General features: G+C 36.5%; 1 pseudogene; it reads left to right on the forward strand.

Annotated features, from left to right (window-relative positions):
• Window positions 1-15588: 15588 nt before the first annotated feature.
• Window positions 15589-16065, forward strand: LOC100619717 (trafficking protein particle complex subunit 6B-like; annotated as a pseudogene).
• Window positions 16066-22176: the final 6111 nt, after the last annotated feature.

The raw sequence follows: 22176 nt of genomic DNA on the forward strand, positions 1-22176 counted from the left end.
TTTGGGGAGGAAGGAAGAAAAGAGGTCTGCACCTGTGATTTCATTGCTAAAGGAAGCTCCATGTGGGCTCAGTAATCAACACTTGAACCTTGGTTTTGCCTCTGAAGCCAACTCTCCACTACAAGAGGTCCCTTCCACTTTAAATACAAATATGATCTACTATAAAAAGAAAATTACACAGATATCTATCTATCTATAGATATACATGGAAGCAAAGAAGTGACAAACTAGCAAGCAGCATAATTTTCTTATAACAAATGCCACTAACTCTGAAGATTTAGAGCTTGGCAACTAATGATCAAGGATGCAGAGAAGAGGAAATACAGACAGTGCCAGGATGATGGCCTAGAAAAGAACTCAGAGGAATTAAAGGTAACAGTGAGGATACAGGTCATAAGACATAAAGAAAGATAGTATGAAAAAAGATTATGATCAAAAGAAGTTCAGAATTCATGAACATGGAAATGGAATTCTTGTTGATAATGGTAAGATCAAAGGTATGACTATTTTGGGGATAGGTAACAAGGAGTGGAAGGCTAAAAGATAGGAAATGAGTAAACTGAGGAACTGGCAAGTTAGGATATTTGAGTATTGATCAATGTTAAGTGTCCTACTTTGAAGGCAGGAGTTGAGGAGGAATGACTGATTGTGAACTAGACACTTAGTCCTTATAACTACTTTTGCATAAATGTTTGACTATTCCCACTGACTCTCTTCATTGCCCTACTCACTATTTCCTATCCCAAGTTTCAGGATTTTACTTTAAATTTATGGTTTCTTTTATCTAGTTATCTACTTCTTCCCTTCTTAATTATCTTCTTTTTTCTCCCTCAGTAATAAGATTAGGTCAAAATCTCCTCCCCCACCCTCTGAACCCCCCCTACACACACACACACACACACACACACACACACACACACACACACACACACACACACACACTCAAGTTTCTTTTGTCAGTTATTTTTTTCTGTGCCTTTTTCTAAAAACTGCTTTGCTTTGGTCTGTTGATTCTCTTTAAAACACTGTCTATTTTAAAATTTTTTCTCTGATTTGTGGTCCAATCTTTATTTAATTTATTGAGTTAAAACTTCTATAGTACCAAGTTTGAGCTTCTATGCTAAACCAGTTTTTATGTTATAATTTCATAGATTATGATATTTTAAAAAAGGACATAGCTGTCTTTTTTTATATACTGGTTCTTACTCTTCTTAGTGTAAATTTATTAAGAAAGTAATATGTATAGAAGCAGTACCTTATGGCAGAAATTACTCAATATCCAAATCTTGTGGTCCAGTTTTCCCCTATCATGATTACTCTCCTTCCCTCTTTGGCTATGTCATGTCATCTTTATGTCTATGCCCTTCTCCCTCCACTTAATCCACCTTTTTGGATTCTAGCTTCCCCACCCTATGCTTAAAGACAGACAAAGGAGAATTATACTTATTTACTGAGATGACATGATGGTTTATTTAGACATCCTTAGGAATCAGCAAAGAAACAGAGATAACAAATAGTTTAAGTAGAGTTTCAAGTTTCAAAATAAACCCATAAAAATCAATATAGCATTTTTATGCAATAATAACAGTCATATAAAAGTAAGGTTACATTCAAAATAACAAAATAAATAAAATACCTTGTAGTTAATCTACCCAAGCATCTTAAAAATTTGTATTGATGTAGTTTTTAAATAACTCCTTTGTTGCCCTATCTGTGAAATGAAGCTATTATTCAAGTAAATGTAAATATGCAGGAGTTGAATTAATAATATAATGAAATGACTGATTAAGGAAGATTTCAATTCATACTCTCAGTTATATTTGCAGTTTTTACAGATCAAGCTAGAATTAAAGTTGATTGTGTTTGCTTTTCTATACTTCCTTTGGTCAAAGCGTATGACCTCCAATAAAATGTTTCAGGACTTACTGTAGGCCAATAGCAAAATTTAACTAATAATAACTAATAAATGATATTTTACCATTTGAAAAGGAAACCTAATTTAGGTAGGAAAGAGGTCTATATAATTTGCCTTTATCCTTGGTGAAGGAAAAAAAATATTTTTCACAATGCTTCTGAAACCAAGACTCCCAAAAAGCTCTCTTGGATTTTTTTTTTTTTGGTTTAAAGACCAGACTATGAATAATTCACAATCCAAACAGACCTAAATAATTAAAAGGCCCCCTAAAACAATGTATATAATCATATAAATTCTAGAGAATAGAGCTGCCAATTAAACTGATTTAGCTACTTCAATTTTATAATTCTACCCAGTCTAATATTTTGCTGAAAAAAACCTTACCTTTAAAGGTTGAGAAATTTTATTTTAACTTGAAATGAGCATTTTCCCAGATCAAGATCCTTTGTTTAGGGAAAAGAATATTTGTAAGGCTCTAGCTGGGGAAGCTTCAGTCAGGAAGAGTGGGGGGTGGAGGGGAGTAATATGAAAAAAGGGGGGGGGGAGTACTTCCTTCCCTAACAGCCTTTAAAGTATGAGTCTGATTGGTGTGCATGATAAAAGCTACCCCAGATTACAGAACATCCCCCTCAAATGATGAATTAGCTTTCTCTGTTCACCTTTTGGAGAAAAAGCTTTTTTAGGTTCATTGCTGTTCTGAAAGTTCATCTAGAAAAAGAGTTGATTTTTCTATAGCATTTTAAAGTTTATGAATTTCTTTACAATATATTTTGTCATTTGACTTTCTATGTTTCTTCTATAAAATATTTTTAAGATAAATACTTCCATTAGTATAGATTCTAAAACATAGGTTATTTTTACCACAAAGTTCTGTCCTACTTTTAAGTTGAAAAGTATTTTACTATATCTTCTCAACATTTCTACTATCTTTTCTTATTCTGTTAGATGAAAATGAAAAAAGCTATATCTCTATATTATACTTCTCCAGACCAATTCTTTATAATACATAGATAACATATATTGTTCTTGGATGGTCACCAATATTTGTTTTCAGAGTTGGGCAGGATAAATCAACTAAGGAATAAAAATTGACTCAAAGCAAAGAAAAAGGGAGGGTGGGGAATTTGCTGATAAAAAGGAATCCTTGAATGATAGATATCCTTAAAAAATGTACACTTGAAATGTAAACTATATCTTGGGAACTTTTAGTTTTTATGTTGCCTTTAAAAAATAAATCAAATACATCATTAAAAATATTGGATAAAATGACATTCAACATCCTACTCAGGGATACAAATACTAAAAAAGCAGCACAGAAAAAAATCCACATAGTTGTACAAACCAGAAATCAATAGAATAAGATGAATTAAATGTTAAAATTGGCTGCACTGTATATGCATTTATTAAGTATCTAGTATATTGAAGGTTTATACTAAACATCCTGCTAGGTATTTAGAATGAAGGAGAAACACTAGAGTCTAAGGTCAGGAAAATCAGAGAGGAGAGCATATTCAGGAGAAGAGTTTGAAAGGTCAAGAAGGAAGTTGAAATGAGAATCAAGACCACAGACAACAATTTAGAAAGAGTTCACTAGTCATCCTAAAATAAAGGTAATAGGCAAATTTAGTATAAGAAGGAAGCACTTGTGGCTTTCTTCCATTAATGAAGGGGAGAGAAAACTTGTGTGCCCAAGAATGCTAATGTATTAATTACTACCATATTATTATAAAAGTACTCAACTGTACACATGTCAAAGCTTTGAATCAAACTAAGAAGTAGAGAATGTTTATTTTTACTCTTGGTCAGTCAACCAGCACTTATTACATCTCTAACATTCTTCTAATTAATGAATATATTTAAAAAGACCAAAACAATCTTGACTTGCGGAGTTTCCATTCTAATGAGTATCACAACATATTAATAATTTTATTAATACCAGATATATCTAAAGTAGATCAAAGGCAATTTCAATATGGCAAGACATTAGTAGCTGAGGAGACTAGGCATGGGTACTATACATGGTAGTATTTGAGCTAAACTTTGAAATAAGCCAGGGAAACTAATGAGTAAGTCAGAGTATTTTAGGAGTGGGAGAAACCAGTTAAATTATTTGAAGAGATTGAGTATGAGGAGCTACAAATAAACCAGGATTTTTGGATTATAGAGTTTGTGGGGGAGAATAGTGTAAGAAGATTGGAAAGGTAAGTATGGGTAAAATTATGCAGAGCTTTAAAAGCCAAATACAGGCATTTATATTTCATCCTAGAGATAACAGGGGGTCGCTGAACCTCACTGAAGATAGGGGTGATATAATCAAATCTATTACTTAGAAAAAAATCACTTTGGCATCTCAGTGAAGAGTAGAGACCAAGCAGAAAGCTATTCCTATAGTCTAGGTGAAAACTAATGAAGGACTAAACTATAGTTGTGGTTGTGTGAATGAAGAAAAGGGGTCATAGAAGAGATGTTGTAAAGTAGAAACTAGATTTGGCAAGAGATTAGATATATAGGTGACAGTAAAGAATTGAGGATGTCTTGGGTTGCAGGTTGGGATGACAGGGAAATGGTGTCTTAAACAGGAAAATTTGGAAGAAGAAAGGTTTGAGGAGAAAGATAATGAGTTCTATTTTGGACATGTTGAGTTTAAATAGCTGATAGATCATCAGGTTCAAGATGTCCCAAAAGCAATTAGTTCTGGAGATCTATTGTCAGGAAAGAGAGGCTAGATCTGGATATATAAATCTGACAATCATCTGCATAAAGATGATAACTGAATCCATATGAGGTGATGAGATTATCAAGTGAGATATCATGAAGGAAAAAAAGTAGAGATCCAAGACAGAGACATGAGGGTTATTTATGGTTAATGGGCACAACCTAGACAAAGAATCAGCAAAGGCAACTGAGGAGTGCTCTGATAAATAATGCCACCCTTTATCCTCCCATCTGGCACTCTACTGCTAAGGTACAGGTACATCCCAGTGTACTTATTCAGTCCTTTTATATCAGGGCCAGGTTTCTGAAGCAAGGATATGCTCTTCATTTTCACCGATTACCTTACAGCTAAACTTCTCTTATATTTCCTCAACTCAGATCCCTATTTTTTGCAAAGTCTAAACTGATAAACTAAGTTTTGTCATGTGCAATGTAGTGTTAATGACTACTTTTTCCAGGAAAATTTGTATTATAATAAATGAGTCATGAAGAGAGGACAACTTCACTCAAAGCAATAATGGGAATTTCAAGCCCTATAAAAAGCTAATAAAGAAGAAACTTTAGGCTAGGCAAAACTTTTACTAGCTTTCAAATCATATCACAAGAGTCTACTTAACCTGCTCTAAAATCTATGATTCTGGGGTTCTGGATCATATGAAAACTAGAAATATTTCTGTTTCCCTTGGCAGTGGAAGAGAACAACCTGAAAACAATACCTGAGAGTGTTGATAGTTACAAAGAATATAGAGGTATAAATATATAGTAAATTTCTGAATTCTAACAAAACATTTTTGAGATGGTTCAATTAAAAAAAATTAAGAAGCATTTGGGCTAAGTATTTTTGTCAATACTTAGCACATATATAGGTTATAACTAAAGTAAACACTAGTGACGAAAGAACATTCAATATTTTCATAAACTTGAATAATTAATTTCTTAACTACTGTTCTATGCTGAGGACAAGTTAATTCTGTCCTTAGTTGTAATAGGAATATAGTAAAACTATAGTCAACTGTAGAAGTCACTTGCTCAGTTTTATAATTTATAAATATAAATATGAATATGCATCAAGAAAAAGAGTCGCCTTTAGCAGTATTTCCTCAAAGTTGGCAGTATATGACTGCCTCATGAAAGCAGACCTTTTAAATCTCACACATATCTCCAAATTAGGCTTTCTCTTTTCCTCAATTGGAACTATATATACGTAATTTAAAACTACCTTTGTTTAAAATATAAAGATAGTTTTTTTGACACACTTCATATAATTTCTGTCAATATTTAGTAATTACTTTTTATCTAGATGTATGTTTTCTAGTGTCACAAGATTTGTCTCATAAAATGCCTAAATAACATCCCTATCTAGATATCTCAATAGTGTCCTTGGCTCTATATATCTAGATATGTCTAGAAGTGAAATAATCTTTCTATAAAACATGTTCTTCTTGACTTCTGTGAAGATTAAATTTAACTCTCCCGATTGTGAAAATGAAATTAACTCTCCCTTGACTGTGAAGATTAAATTATAACTCCTGCCCATTTTTAGATTTAATCACCAAAGGTGTAAACACCTCATTCACACTTGAATGGGGGAGGTCTGTGACCCACATGATCAGAATTGACTGACTACCTCATGGGTATTCCTAAGCAAGGCTTTAGACTATGATTTGTCCATGTAAAAAGTGGAAGAAAACACAGGAAGTGATGCAAAAGAAAATGTCTTTAAAAGGAAGTGACAACTTCCTGAGTGGAGTTTAACTTGGACTTTGGCTTCTTCTGGAGTTTTGAGTTTGAGTTGGAGGCTGGTGAAGAATCTGCTAACTGGACCTGAAACCCTGTTCCTGGTGAGACTGTAAATAAATCTCTTCCTTTGGACTGACACATGGTGAGTAAAAAGCTAACTCTTAACTGCTGGATTTTTCTGAAGAGACTAACCTCAGGAGAGACTTATTCTCTTGAGAGTGACTTCCCCAGATCCTCCCCAAGGCCGGCTAAAAGTAACTCTCCCTGCCTGGGTGGAGCCAGGGGCCAGGAGTAAATTACTTAGTGCTTAGGCTAGATATCTTACCCTATCCTCTCTCTGATTTCCTACTTCATTCTTTCTATATTTTGTAAATTAATCTCTTTGGAATAAATTAAATTCCTGGTGACCCTATTTTAAATAAAATCCAGTCCAACCTTTTTATTAAATCAACCCCTCTTTCCCCCTGTGAATTTCAAAACTACTCAACCCTGTTCAAACCATTCTTTAGAGGATGGGATTTGGCTATTTCCTGATCAATAACAATAGAGATACTTGGAATGACAGAATCAGGTCTTAGAAACTACAATCTCCACCCTACTCAGGGTAACAGGATTTAGGAAGGGCTGCAGCAAAGCTCAAGATTTAATTATTTGAGAATATGACCTTCAACAGACATGTGCAAAGGGGACAGACCTATGGGTGGTCCTGGGTGAAGCTAGAGCCACCATTGGCACAGGGGAGACACAGGAAGTGAGGTAGAGGACAGCTGAGGAGGCTGGGGACTTCCTGTGTGGAGGAAAGGAGGTTGTTGGAGCCTGGTGCTTGAGCTGGAGGCCCTGAGACTGTTTCTCCATTTTGGTCACGTGAGTGATAGGGACTGATCTCTTTTCTTTGCCTCGGCTATCCAAGGCCTTGGGCCTTTGGCCCAGCCTAAGCAGAGTGGGTATTTAAGCCTTATTCCCTTCTCTCCCCTTTCTCTCTCTCTCTCTCTCTCTCTCTCTCTCTCTCTCTCTCTCTCTCTCTCTCTCTCTCTCTCTCTCATACCTTTCTTCCTCCTGTTTGTAATTAAAAACTCCATAAAAGGTTGACTGCTGACTTGAGTTTTCATTTAGGAATTACATAGCTGAATTCCTTGGCGACCTTAAATTAATATATATCAGTCTTTTAAAGTGATTTCCATATCACACCCCTTACACTTCTTTATCTCCATTAATGATAACATTTTCCAAATTACACATGATCAAGCCATTGGAGTCAACTTTTATTTATCCCTAGTACCCCAAATCCAATCAGTTATCAAGCCTCATCTAGTCTCTCTTCAAATTCTTCATATCCATTTTACCTATTACCATTTACCTATTACCTATTACCTATGCTACTAAACTCAGATCCTCATGTCTTTTCACTTGTATTACTGCAATAGCCTTCCCTAACATTTGTTCAAGGCTTCACTTCCAAACCATCTTATAGCAACATGCTGCCAGTTTAATCATTCTAATGCATAGCTCTCATCATGTCATTCCATCAGAAGAAAATTTTCAGTGCCTCTGTATTGCCATATAAATTTCCAATTTCCGGCATTCAAAGTACTTGACAATTTGTTTCTAATTAACTTCTTTTCATTTCCTTACACTTAATTTTGTGTTTTATGTTCCAAACCAATTGAAGTGTTTGGTATTTTCCAAGCATAGGGCTGGATTTATTATTAATCTTCCTAGCTTTGCTCATATTCTATCTAATGCTAAGAATGCCCTTCTCTATCTTTGCCAGTTTTTTGGTACTACAGAGAATTGTTATGAAAATGTTGGTATACACAAGTCCTTTTTTTCTCTTACTTACCACCTTGGGATACCTGACTTTTGTCAGATATGTAGGATGCAAAGATTTTTTTGACCCACCTGACAACTTTTCTCATTCTAGCAGCACTGGTTTTATTCATGAATATTTTTTAAAATTTACCTAATAAAATTTTGCGTATTTATTTGTATTATTTATTAAGGACAAACATTTGACTGGATAAAATAAAATGTCACTTTACATACAATATATTGTCTACAATCCATATATTAAGATCACTTAAGATTTCTTAAACCCTTGTAGAAGCATATGAAAAATGTTTTAAGTTTTTCTAGAAATGCAAAGAAATATTTCTCTAGACTAAATAATCTTTCCATATTTCCCAGTTTGAAGCTAAGTTATGTTAAAGATAAAAGACCTTTTTATGAAAGTGGATTAAGGGTGATAATAAACCAACTCTAATCTAATTAAGTTCATAACTTTTCTATCCACTAGAAGTGAATGGAACCATGACCATATGGAACTATGGACTCTTTTGCAATCAGTTAATAAAAATGTATTAATATGCCAGGCACTATGCTAAGCTCAAGAATAAGATGCTTATCACAGGGAAGAAACTCTTTTTAATCCTTGAAGGTCTGGAAAGTAACTGAGTAGTGACTTTTTTGGCAAGTTAACTACAAACCATATTTTAACAAATCTTTTTTTCTGTTCAAGACTCCTATAAATGTTAATGCAAATCCTCATAGAGTAAAAAGACATGCCAGAGAACATGGGAGAACTGTGCTAATCTGGCTAGCTCTCTCTAGGCTATAAATCCTTAGATTAAGTAAAATTGTTTCTGGCAGATTTGGGCCTAAATAGAGTAAAGTTTTAATATTTTTTCTTTGACAAGATGTCAAAGAAATATCAACAGAAAAAACTCTGCTGCATGAACTCTTGATAATTAACATAAGGACAAGCATAAAACAGGGATATATATATATATATATATATATATATATATATATATATATATAATTATTTTTTTTTTTACCCAAAGTACTTGCCACTGGAATGAAGGAGAAATTCAGGCTGAGAACAGATTTCCCATGGATGGTGAGATTCTCCAGATGTTCCTATTTGTGAATGGCACTATATTAATTATATCAAGCTCTAAGATATTGTATAGCCGCCTGAAAAAGATCTGTAATCAATCAAAGGCAACTGGGCTATCTGGTCTCACAGGAAAGAGCAAATGGTTAAAAAATCCCTATGGACTAAATTCAAAAGACATCTGGATGGATACCCTAAAGAGCTTGTCCAATAGTATATCTGGAATGGATAAGTACAGATAGATAATGACTTAGATCCAGAGCTGAAAAGAGGAGAATGGGCTGGATGGACTGTTTTCAGGAAATGGCATAAAGACTTTTATTGACGCATAGCTTCATAAAACAACAAAGGCTTATATTTTAAGTACAAATATTTTACTGGTGTTGCTATATGACACTAGGATCTTCCTCTAAAGCACTAAAGATTAATACCATATAAAGAGCAATGGAAAGGTGTATGGAAGGCAGTAGAAGCCTCTAATATATAATCAGCAAGGATCAATATCATTGGAGGGAACTTCTAAATCAATAAGCTCACAGATGATTTCAAGAGAGAATATAATAAAACTTGTCTATTTTGTCTTCTTTTATATCTCTTGCTTGGCTATGAATTTTTTTCATAATCAAACATCTAACCCTGGTTTGATGCTTTTTGCAGGTTCATTATTTGGTGAGTTTTGAATTGAGTTGTTCATGTGTATAGGTTTCATTTTCACTATGACTATTCCACCTCCCTTTTTAGACTAACATTAGTTTGTATTAGAATCTTAACTTTCTAAAGTTAGGCAGCTAGATGGCGCAGTAGACCTGGCCAAGAGTCATGAAAATTGATTTTTCTAAGTTCAAATTTGGTTTTAGACACTAACTAGCTATGTGACCCCTGGGCAAGTCACTTAAACCTGTTTACTTCAGTTTCTTTATCTGTAAAATGAGCTAGAGAAGGAAATGGCAAACCATTTCAGTAGCTTTACCAAGAAAACCCCAAATGAGGTCACAAAGAGTTGGGCACAGCTGAAACTCAACAACATCAAATTGCTCTAGACTTCTTAGTTATGGCTGTAAAAATGTGTTCTGCTAGAGAAAACTGTCTACAGGGGCTAGCTTGTTTCCTTATCATTTTCACAAAGAAAATTACCTTTTTTTGTCTAAAAAAGAAACATGTATACTTGGATTGTTCTCATAAAAATAATTATAGTATTGAGAAAGTAATCCAGGGGTAGGTATTTGCTTGTATCTGCTTGGTTACTGATACCTACGATTTTTTAAAAATCTTTCTAATTTTTAAGTATTTAAGTGCCATTGAAATTATGTTGCTTCCATAAAGGATGTCTTTTTGTCTTCTGTACCTATCTAGTTTGGTCCTGTCACTCTAGCCAATTTTGTTCTCCTAAAATGCCTGATTGCTTCTTCCTCACAGAGTATAATTGGTATTATGGAGACAGAGCTCAAGTGTGGTGGTTCTACAATAATCACCAATAAGAATAGGTGTAAAAGAAGAGAAGAGAAATTCTACATTGAAGAGAGACCAGTCTCTGGGAGAGACCAGATGAAGAGAGAGTGGAGCAGGGACAAGGGGAAAAAAAGCTGAGAATTCTAAGGAAGAATCAGAAGTTTGAAGATCCAACTGGCAACTCACTCCCACCAGCTGAGAGCCAGAGGAGAGACTTGGATTCCCGGAAGCTGAGAAGAAGCCTATTTTTCTTTGGAGATCAACTATCCCTTCTGAAACCCTGAGTACCTCCACTAAGACATTCAGTTATGTCAGTCTAAAATCCTCAAGTGGGACTGTGGATTTGGACTTTTGAACAGAGCCATTCCCTGACCCTTGTCTTAAGATTTCTCTCTTTCTTTCTCTCCCTTACCTGTCCCTGGACTCATATATTCAAGATCTAGCTAGCTGAGAGTACAGAAAGGAAAGCAGTTGTTAAAAGAGAGAGGTCAGGGTTGAGAAGCCTGTGACCTCCAGACTCGGGGGGGGAAGGGGGAGAGGCAACCTGCAAGAGGGGGAAATCTTCCTTTTTTACCCACTTTCCTGCTTACCTCCCCTACTTGAACCTCAATAAATTATTTGACATTTAGGATTTGGGTTTGGGCCTGTCTCTAAACAACATAATTAAAGGGATTGAAGATTTGGGAAGGTCACACCTCTCCCCAAGAGAGGGTTGACTTCCAGACCCCAATGATTCAAGGTTGTCTGACCAAAGGAACTGACATCTTTCCTTGGCAGTTGACCAGTCCTAAGTCGTTGAAAGGGCTGACAGGTAATGTCCCTGGAGGAAGCAGAGGCATAAGAGATCATCTTGCCTCTCAAAGACAGATTGGACCCCAAGAGCCCTGGGCTCCTCTGAGGAAGGCATCTTGCCATCTCACTGAGGCAATCCCAGTCTAGTCTCCTGTCCTCCATCTCCAAGAAAATATCTTTGTGGAGACATACTCCTTTCTTCAAGGCAACAGGATCTGGCTTATATCCCCCCAGAAGTAAGGGAGGAGAAGAATGAATAGAATGATCCTTTTACTCTCTCTCTCTCACCCCTATTCCCTCTTTCCACCATCTCTTCTTCATTACAATTGGCACCCCAGTGATAAGAACCACCATTGACAGTTACTGACAGAAGTGAAGGGGGGAGGGGTACCCATATTGAGACACAGAGTCCTGTCAACAGTACTCCTGGGGAGGGGGAGAGTTTAGAGGGCCAATTCAAACAAACAACTTTTTTTCTGTGGGAGGTTTTTACAATAAAACAAGGTAAAGTTGGGGTACACTGACACACAAGATGTATCAAAAATTACTGGGGACCTACATTGTGGTACTTATGCTGGCACATGTTTACTACTCACTTTTTGGGATGATAACATCATTTCTGATGTTATAGGGACAGTACTTAACATGACTAAATATTGGAAGCAGATAACATTTGTGATAAAGAACCAGTGGCCAATGTTTCCTGCCATTTATGGATCTGTAATGATGGCATGGCAATTCTACAGTACTATGAAAAGGGGATTTAGAGTGATCATGGGCAAGAATGACAACTCAGACAATAAACTAGAAAGGGTTCTCTCTCAAAAGGCCACCATGACTGAAATGGACCAAGACTTTATGACCAAGATGGACAAGTTAGGGATGGGAAAGGACACTATGGCAAACAAAGATAATGACAAAGAAAATGATAATGGGGAAATAACATCAACCACTTTAACTGTAGGGCTCTGCAAAGAAAAAACCATGGCAGACAAACAAACCAACACAAAATCCATACAAACAGAGAGGGCTGCAGGGGCACAAAAGATCATGCCTTTGCAAGATTTTGCAAAACTAACACCAGATTCAGGCATTATCCATATGAAAGTCCATAACCCTTTTTCAGCCATGGACTTGGAGGCACTTCATAAAAGAATGCCCTGTTTTTGCACAGAACCTTTCAAATGTGTAAAGGAGCTGAAATGGTCCTTTAAATTATGTGAGCCAAATTTTGAGGATACTGAACTTTTATTACAGGAATTTACTCCCCAAGAACAAGCCCAATTCATTAGAAAACCAGAGAGGATCCAAATCTCACCAGGTGGCCAGGATATTATGGAGACGTTGAATTTTCTAGACCCCAGAACCTAACTTACCTCAAAAAAGCTAGAGATGATTTATTACAGGCAATCAATTCATTCTGTGTGCGCCCTAATGCATGGGGTAAATTTGAGAGAATCAGACAAGATCCCAAAGAACAGCCCTCCATCTTTTTAGAAAGGTTGTTAGAAAAAATGGAGGCCACCTTAGGACTTCCCCAAGATACTGAGCAAGGTAAAAGGCAGTCACTCTAAACAATTTTGTTCTAAAATGCCTGATTGCTTCTTCCTCACAGAGTATAATTGGTATTATGGAGACAGAGCTCAAGTGTGGTGGTTCTACAATAATCAACAATAAGAATAGGCCATTAGAAATATGAGAATATTTCTTAAATTTTATAACTATCTGCTGTCAAATCTACACCCACCCTAAGAAAAAACTGGTTTTACCTGTATATCACACGAAGTCCTGTGAACTTTAGATTACTCCACTAGGAAAATAACTACAAAAAAAAAAAATATATATATATATATAAATGAATACTACATTCTCCAACATTTGTATGGCAGTTGAAGAATTAGGGACATTAAAGATTTCAGAATACCTCCAATTTCTTATGTTATTAGATAATTTAATTTTTATACTCCTAAATACTGTAATGAGAAATGCTAACTTAAAAAAAATTTGAAGCTAAAATGAAGGGAATCATGCAAAAATATGAAACTAAAATACAGGAAATTATGCAAAAATCCAAAGCTAAAATACAGAAAAACATGCAAAAATCTGAAGCTAAAATACAGGAAAACATAAAAAAAAGTGAAGCTAAAATACAGGAGAACATGCAAAACCAATTGGATAATTTAAAATCTTTTTACAGGATCAATTGGCAAATATTAACCCAGCCAAAAACAAGTCTGAACCTGACAAACCAGTTTCTAAACCTCTAAATGAGGAAATTCCCTCCCCCAAAATGGAGACGGAAAACACCTTTCCTATAGCTCAGCTAACAGACTTGTTCTCTCATGGTCTGCAAATCTTGGCTGAACTTAATTTCCAAGACCCTTCAACTGAAACCCAAACTTCTGAAATCCTAGTTTCTTCTGTTCCTTCTCCTACCCAAAAACCAATCCCAGCCCCAAGGAAACGTCCTCCTACCCCAAAACCAATTCCAGCCCCAAGGAAATCTCATCTTTCTAAAGAAACTCATTCTAGTCAAACTGACCCACAGGTACCAAATTCAACTAGAGGTCTTTTACCTCTAAGAGAAGTACCTGAAATAGTACGCAATGGGGATGTGGTGATTCTAAGGCACAATATACCGTTTACTCCCCAAGAAATAAATGAATTCACATGAAATATTCCCACATATAACAAGATCCCTTTCTGGTAACGAAAAAGATGACAGACATATTTTTCAGTATAATCCGCATTACAACTTGCTACAGGCTCTTTTAACTGAATGAGAGAAAAATAAAATAATTGCATGTTAATAAAACCTGGGGACGCAATGCAGCACACTGGCCATCTCAGGATCCTGAATGGGACTATGACAACTCTGAGGATTATTTACAACTATACCATTGTAGGGAGGCCATCTTAGCCCTGAGAGAGTGTGCAGACAGTACAGATAAGTGGACAGAATTTGAAAGAATTAAGCAAAATGAGAAAGAGATTCATAGACAGAATAACTGAGTTTGGGGCTCGATACCTGGATTTTGACCTTTCTAAAGAAAATTGCATAAGACAAATTAGAAGGGACTTTGTCACTAACTCTTGCAAAGTGATAAGGGATTATTTTAGAACATATTGCCCAAGATGGCCGCAGATGGACCTTGAAGAATTGAGAAAAAGGGTTCTATATGTTTCAAAGGGAAATAAAATAAAGAAAAGGAGGAAGAGAATAATGATTTCATGTAAGAAATTGGGAAACAATTGACATATTTAAAAGATAAGATTGCCAAACTAGAAAGAGGGCATGATACTCAACCAATGGCACTTGTCCCTCTCCAGGAATCTAATTATCGATCCATTACCTGCCAATTCTGTGAGAAGGGCCACAGAATGATAGAGTGTAGAACTTTAAGGCAATCAGAAGGAATATGCAGTTTAATAACAACTACAGAAATGATAATTATAGAAATAATTATAATAATGATAATAGAAGCCACAACTTTAGGAATAATAACTATAGGAATAGATATTGGGAAAATGATAACTCAAACCAAATGACTCCACAACAATGTAACTTAAGTGGTGCTCGTCAAAAAAATACTTGGGGTGCTAATGCCCCTCAGGGGGATGCCCTTCGTGGGGGTGCCCAAGGAACTTTGAAATATTATGAAGGTGTCCAGGGGAGGGGGAGCTGGGGCACAGGAATCAGAGGATACAACCTTTGATTTTCCAGACCCTGATGTCCTACTACCCGTTGTCCTATCCATTGCCCCCCTATACTGATGAGCCCCATGTTACCTTAAAGGTGGGTAACACCTATTATGATTGTCTTTTGGACACTGGAGCTTCCAGGTCTGTATTAAAGAGTGCACCTGGTCTCAGTTGCAGTCCTGCCTGTGGCAGGGCATCCCGGCCAGGTGCTTGAGCCTCAGAGGACGCAATAAAGTCCCCTGCCCCTTCCCCCCAGTGCCCACAGAACCTGACTCTAACGCAGTGGGGCCCAGAGGCAGTGTATCCACCATAGCAATGGCAGTGGTATTTGGGTCCTGCCCTCTGCCCTCCTGGGGACCCCAGAGCCCAGAAGAAGCAGGAAATGGCAGATGAGGCACTTTTCTTTGCTTCTTCACAACGAGATGGTAACTGACATCTACAAGCCCACGGAGCAGGGGTAGATGGAAAATGGAAGGTGCATTACTAAGCTGGAGAACATGGGTTTTAGAGTGGGACAAGGATTGATAGAAAGGTTTAGAAAGGAAACTGCAAGGTTCAAGGATGAGTTAGATATCATGAAGTTCATTTGCAAAGATTTTGGACCACTGTTTTCAAGAAAAAAATTGATAACCTAAGGACAAATCATCATGGTATCTATGTGTTTCAAGATAACAAATTTTGACTCTTGACTCATATGTCTTTAGGAAAACAGTATTTAGATCATGCACCTAAGTATTTAGCATTTACATGTGGCTTAATCAGAGGTGGCTTATCAAATTTGGGAATAAAAAGTATTGTGATGGCTGAAATGTAAGCAATGCCAGCATGTAAATTTCAAGTGATGATACAGAAGATGTAGCATGTTCTCAAATGCTTCTATGAGGTAAAGAGATTAAGTTATTCATGTATAAAGATCTTTGAGTCGTAACTTTTGACATACTGGCATTGTCACAAGTTTCTATAGTACATTGATTCATGTAAGCTATATGTTAATTTATTAGATGATGTAATATTCACTCTCAAATAAAATCACCATAGAATAGTTTATATATTATCTGATAGAATGGGAGAGTTTCAAATAAAATTTACTGAGACACTACACTGTACCTATAATACAGTATGCCACATGCAACTTTTATTTCATGAAAAAATTATTAAATAAGCACACAACCAAGAAAAAAAAAGAGTACACCTGATTTACATTGCTATTCCATTGGCTCAGAGAATGTAATAGGAATGTCAGGGATACCCCAAAGAGTTAAAAAGCTTTCCCCTAGAATGTTTGTAGGACCCCTAGAAGTACAACACTCCTTCCTTTTGATGCCTGACTCCTGGACCTTCTATACAAACTCAGAGCCACAATAACTTGTTCCACAGATGGTTCCTTATCATTGGAAGTACCTGAGGAATCTTTAAATTTACTCCCTGTACTTCTCTCAGAGAGTTAGGAGGGGAATGAGTATCCCACCTTTGTAATACCTGCAAATATACTGGAGTCTCTTTGGGCCACATCTTCCGATGTAGGCTTACTTAAGTTGGCTGTTCCTGTGCAGATAAAAAATAAATATAGCCCACCTACTTCCATTCCTCAGTATCCCCTCTCAAAAGAAGCAATTGAGGGTATTACCCCAGTAATAAACTCATTGATTGACCAGGGAATAATAATCCCTTGTAAATATGAATACAATTCACCCATCCTGCCCATTAAAAAACCAAAAATAGGGCCCGATGGCAAGCACCCCTATAGATTCATACAGGATTTGAGGGCTGTGAACAATTACGTTATAAAGAGACATTCTGTAATTTCCAACATACATACGATTGTTTCTTCTATTACTAGCACAACTACATACTTTACAGTAGTGGACTTGTGCTCAGCCTTTTTTTCCATACCCATACATGAGAACTCCAGACATATCTTTGCTTTCACCTGGAAGAGGTCTCAAGTTACATGGAGTCGTCTGCCACAAGGGTTCGTAGAAAGCCTGAATTTATTTGCACAAATTTTGAGCCAAGACAGATAATATAATATTTAAAAGCATAAAATTAATCAAATATGTAGATGATTTACTCTTGGCTTCAACAGACACAGAAGCATGTCAGGAAGATAGTAAACACCTTCTTTTGGAACTACACAAAAGAGGGCATAAAATGTAGAAGTATAAAGTTCAGTGGTATCTCCCTAAAGTAGAATATTTGGGGTTCATTCCTGACTGCGGGCGCCCACTCTATTTCTCCCAAACAAATTGAAAATATTCAAAATTTAAGCTCTCCTACCACTAAGAAACAGTTGAGGGCAATTTTAGGAGCAACAGGGTTTTGTAGACAATGGATTCCTTGCTATGGGGAAATTACTAAATCCCTTTAAGCACTTACAAGGGATTTGGTCACAGAACCACTTAAATTAGAGCCAGAACACCTGTCAGCTCTATCAGATCTAAAACAGGCTATCCTGTCTGCCCCTTTCTCTAGGAATCCCAGATTACAACAAGCCATTTACTTTGTATGTACATGAGTGAAGAGGGGTAGCTTCAGGTGTTTTAACTCGGACTTTGGGACCTTCTCGGTGCCCAATTGCTTATTATTCTTCCCAACTGGACCCAGTAGCATCAGGAGCACCACCATGTCTTAGAGGAGTAGCTGCTACAGCCCTAGGAGTGACAAAAACTGTTGATCTAGTATTGGGATGCCCATTAACAAGTATGTGCCCACATGAGGTAGAAGCATTGTTGTTAAGGCATAGAACACAGGCATTCTCGTATCAGCAAATTACAAGGTATGAAATAACCTTGTTAAATAGTGAAAACATTACCTTGAAAAGCTGTACAAATCTTAACCCTGCCACCTTGCTTCCAGATTTACCAAGTTCAGGAGAACCATTACACAGTTATGAAATACTAGTGGCGATGGCAGAAAAGCCTCAAGATAATCTCTTGGACACTTCCTTAGACAATCCACATATAGTATTATTTACTAATGGTTCCTCTTTTATGAGGGATGGCATATGATACATTGGAGTTGCTGTAGTCACAGAATTTGCCATTGAGTGGTCAGCATCACTGCCCTCTAATATTAGCATGCAAGGTGCAGAACAAATAGCTCTGAAACATGCCTGTATAATTTCTGAGGATAAAAAGGCAACAATTTATACAGATTCTAGACATGCTTTTGACATTTGTCGCTCAGTTGGGATGCTATGGCTCCAGAGATGATTTTTAACATCAGGTGGAAAATCAATAGCTTATGCAAAAATTATTAATGAAGCTCTTTCTGCTCTCCAGCTGCCTGAAGCCCTAGTTGTAGTTCATTGCTCTGCCCATACAGGTGACACTGACCTTGTCTCTAGGGAAAATGATTGAGCAGATGCCACTGCAAAGCTAGCAGCCATAGAAGGGCCTGAATTAATTTTAACATAAACAACCACTGATAACTTAAATTTATCACGTTCCTAAAATGAAAAGGAAGTGGAAAAATGGAAACAAAAATTCAAAGCAAAACAGATTAATGGAATATGGGTGTCATCTGAAGGAAAACCCCTACTCCCTATAAGTTTCTATCACCAAATTTGCCAATCTTTTCATAAAAATGGTCACCTTGGTATCCAGGGCATCAAGAACTCTGTCAAGAGAGTATGGATAGCCCCTGGTGTAACTACTATAGTCTCTAAAGTGTGTACAGCCTGCTCTCCTGTCAAGCATATAACCAACATGCATTTCATGGCAAAGCCTTTGGTGGGCATCCTCTGGCTTACACACCTTTTGAGCACCTACAGATAGATTTCAAAACAGTACCAAATGCTGGACATTATAAATTTTGTCTTTCATAGTAGATCACCTGACCAGATGGCCAAAAGCATTTCCTGCAGCCCATGTCACAGTGGCTTTTGTTGCTAAGGTTCTTTTAAAAGAGATTATTCCTCGCTTTGGCCTACCAGCATGTATTGATTCTGATAAAGGAAGTCACTTTACTGATTCTGTCCTAAATCAAATATATTATTGCTTGGGGATAACTCCCAAATTTCAAACCATATCATCCCCAGAGGTCAGGCCAAGTTGAAAGAATGAACAGAGAACTTAAAACTATGATTGGCAAATTATGCACTGAGACACATTTAAAATGGCCTGAAATTCTCCCTCTGGCCCTATTTTATCTTAGAAGTAGGTCTAGAGGAGACCTACACATTTCACCATTTGAGATGCTTTTTGGACATTCGCCTATACAGGCTAAGCCTTTATCCCCTGCATATACATCACTATTAGGGGAAGATACTACTATTGCTTCCTATATACAGGACTTATAGCACAAACTGCATGAACTACATGAATCCTGAGTTACAGTACATGCTGGACCACTAGACTTTTCACTTCATGACATGAACCCATGTAAAATGGAGATTTGAACACCAGACTTCAATCCCCAGAAGTACTTGGTACTTCCCAGAATTCCCTATAATTTCACCTGAGTCCCTACCTGGGCGAGATCACAATTTGTATTTAAACTGGTTGTAACACCTACTTCGGCCTCTCTCTTCCTCAACGCAGAGATGGCAAAATGTAGTAAGTAAGATGTGAATGGGCTAATCAGTCCTAGACACATGGTTTATTATTTTGTATCCTTGATTTCTAATAATCTTTAATAAACCTCAAAAAATATAATACTTTTATTACTAGAGACTATTTTAATTTTTATAGTTAATGGCGACCACTAGATTGGATGAGAACTTCTCAATTTTTTTTTTTAAGATAGCCTAGATAACTTCTCTTTTAAGCCACATTCCTCCTGCCAAGGCTTTTCAGCAAAGCTGATTCTTGAGCTCCTCCTGACCTTATTGACCAATATCACTCACCTCCCAGCACTGCCAGCCCACCTGGTTCCTGCTGCCTTCTTCTGCTCTCCTGCAATCCGGACCAGCTTGACCCAGATTGCTCTCCCAGTCCTGACCCTCCCCATCCCAGCCCCAGGACCCAGGCTGATGGTAGCTGCACAAATTTCTTCAGAACTCACAAACTAGCTGGTAAAAATGGGGGTGTTCTTCCTTAGGCTACAGGGACCACAGGAGGGGACGAGGGAAAGAAAGAGACTTTTCCAAACAGGAAGTTATAAGCATGGCTTATTACAAAGAATATCTTTTGAGTGCACTGATTCTTTTACTTATCTCACCTGAGATTCAGGGGAAAAATTCAGCTCCCTACAACTCATTGGCCTAATTTGAGATTCCAAAAACCCACCTTCACTATGGGGGAGCAGCTCAGTGGCTCAGTGGATTGAGAGCCAGGCCTAGATATGGGAGGTCCCGGGTTAAAATCTGGCCTCAGACACTTCCTAGCTGTGTGGCTCTGGGCAGGTCACTTGACCCCCATTGCCTACCCCTTACCAATCTTCTGCCTTCTGACAATAGACATCTAAATGGATAATTAATTTTTTAAAAAATGAACTCTAAGGATACTGGAGGTTATATTTTTAAGACTTTTCAGACTCCAATGTTTTATAAAAAATCTATTTTATTGGATTTTCTTGATTGTTTTGTTTAAGATTTAATTTTGTTGGTTTTAAGTTCATATATTAATGCATTCAATACTATTTTGTTACACTGAATCATTTTAATGTACTGGGTTTTAACTACTGTTATATTCTGTTGCTTTTCCCCTATAACTATATTGAACAAATATTATTGAATAAGCCCAAATATAAAAACAGCCTTTTCTATTTTTGACTTTGTAAATTTTCACAAAGAAGATAGATGGACTTCATCAAACTGGTTACAATTATATAACAACCTTTGGAAAATTTAATGAGCTAAATATCTCAAATTGATTTTAAGGTTTCTTTAGGCATGATTTTTAGAATTTTTTTCCAACAACTCTGGTCATTTTCCCTGTTTCTAACATGAGATAAGATCCATTTTAGTAGCTGAAGTGAAATATAATTATAATCCCCACATCCTACATTTATAAAAATGTGAATGGATGGGACATCACAGTCTCATACCAAAGGAGCTGGGAAGTTAATCCCAGGGCATAATACCCCTCTGGATGACTCCAAAAAGAGGAGCATCTCTCATTTATAACTCTTCAGATCACTTTACTTCCACCAGAATGATATCTAGATTTCTTGATGTTCTAGACCCAAAATAAGTTTTACTTTGTTTAAAAATATGTTTGCCAAGGTTGAAAGATTTGCTATGTTTGTAAAAATTGTGACAAATATCCATCAGTTAGTTCATAGGCTATTAAAAATGCCATACAGCAACTTATGTGAAATATGATAGTGGGTTTGTTTGCTTTTGTAATTAATTGGGCTATTAAGAATTTTGGGGATATTGATACCTACATATTTGTACTACTGTCCTTTATAAAAAAAACTGTTACCTTGTAAAATTCATTTGCTTGTACTCACAGTAGATCATGGCCAGAAATGAAGAGGAAATGAATCTCATTTTTGAAGAGAAATCCTTATATTCTATATTTTCTTAGCTGACACAGCATGTGAATGATTATAAGCTACATTTTGAATTTTTAAAACTCTTTTATTGTTATATTTTTCTTGCATGTGCAATATACTATTTCAGTATTTTATTTTTTTGCTCCCTTTTATATTTGAAGCACATGTCACCAGTATTACGAAGATTTGAACTTTTGTTGATTTTGCAGTAATATGTTTAAAATACATTTGCTATAATGTCAATGCATGTCCCAAAAGCTTGAGACTGTAAAAATGATGCCAGTAATTGTTTAAAATTATGGGACTTTGCTTAATGATTCTGTCTGATTCCAGGACAAGATAAACAAAAGGAGACAAGGTGTATGTTAAGAATTTCCAGCATACTGGAGCAACTCAGCCTTCCTGGGAGGGCCTACTCCAACATCTATAAATATTGGAGAGAAGGATTCTCGGATTCATTGCTCACATGTAAAGAGAGCATCTTCTGTTGAAATTGATTAACTGTATCCCATCACATGCATTGGAGATA

Source organism: Monodelphis domestica, chromosome 7 (genome assembly GCF_027887165.1).
Source record: "Monodelphis domestica isolate mMonDom1 chromosome 7, mMonDom1.pri, whole genome shotgun sequence".
In the NCBI taxonomy this organism is placed as follows: domain Eukaryota; kingdom Metazoa; phylum Chordata; class Mammalia; order Didelphimorphia; family Didelphidae; genus Monodelphis; species Monodelphis domestica.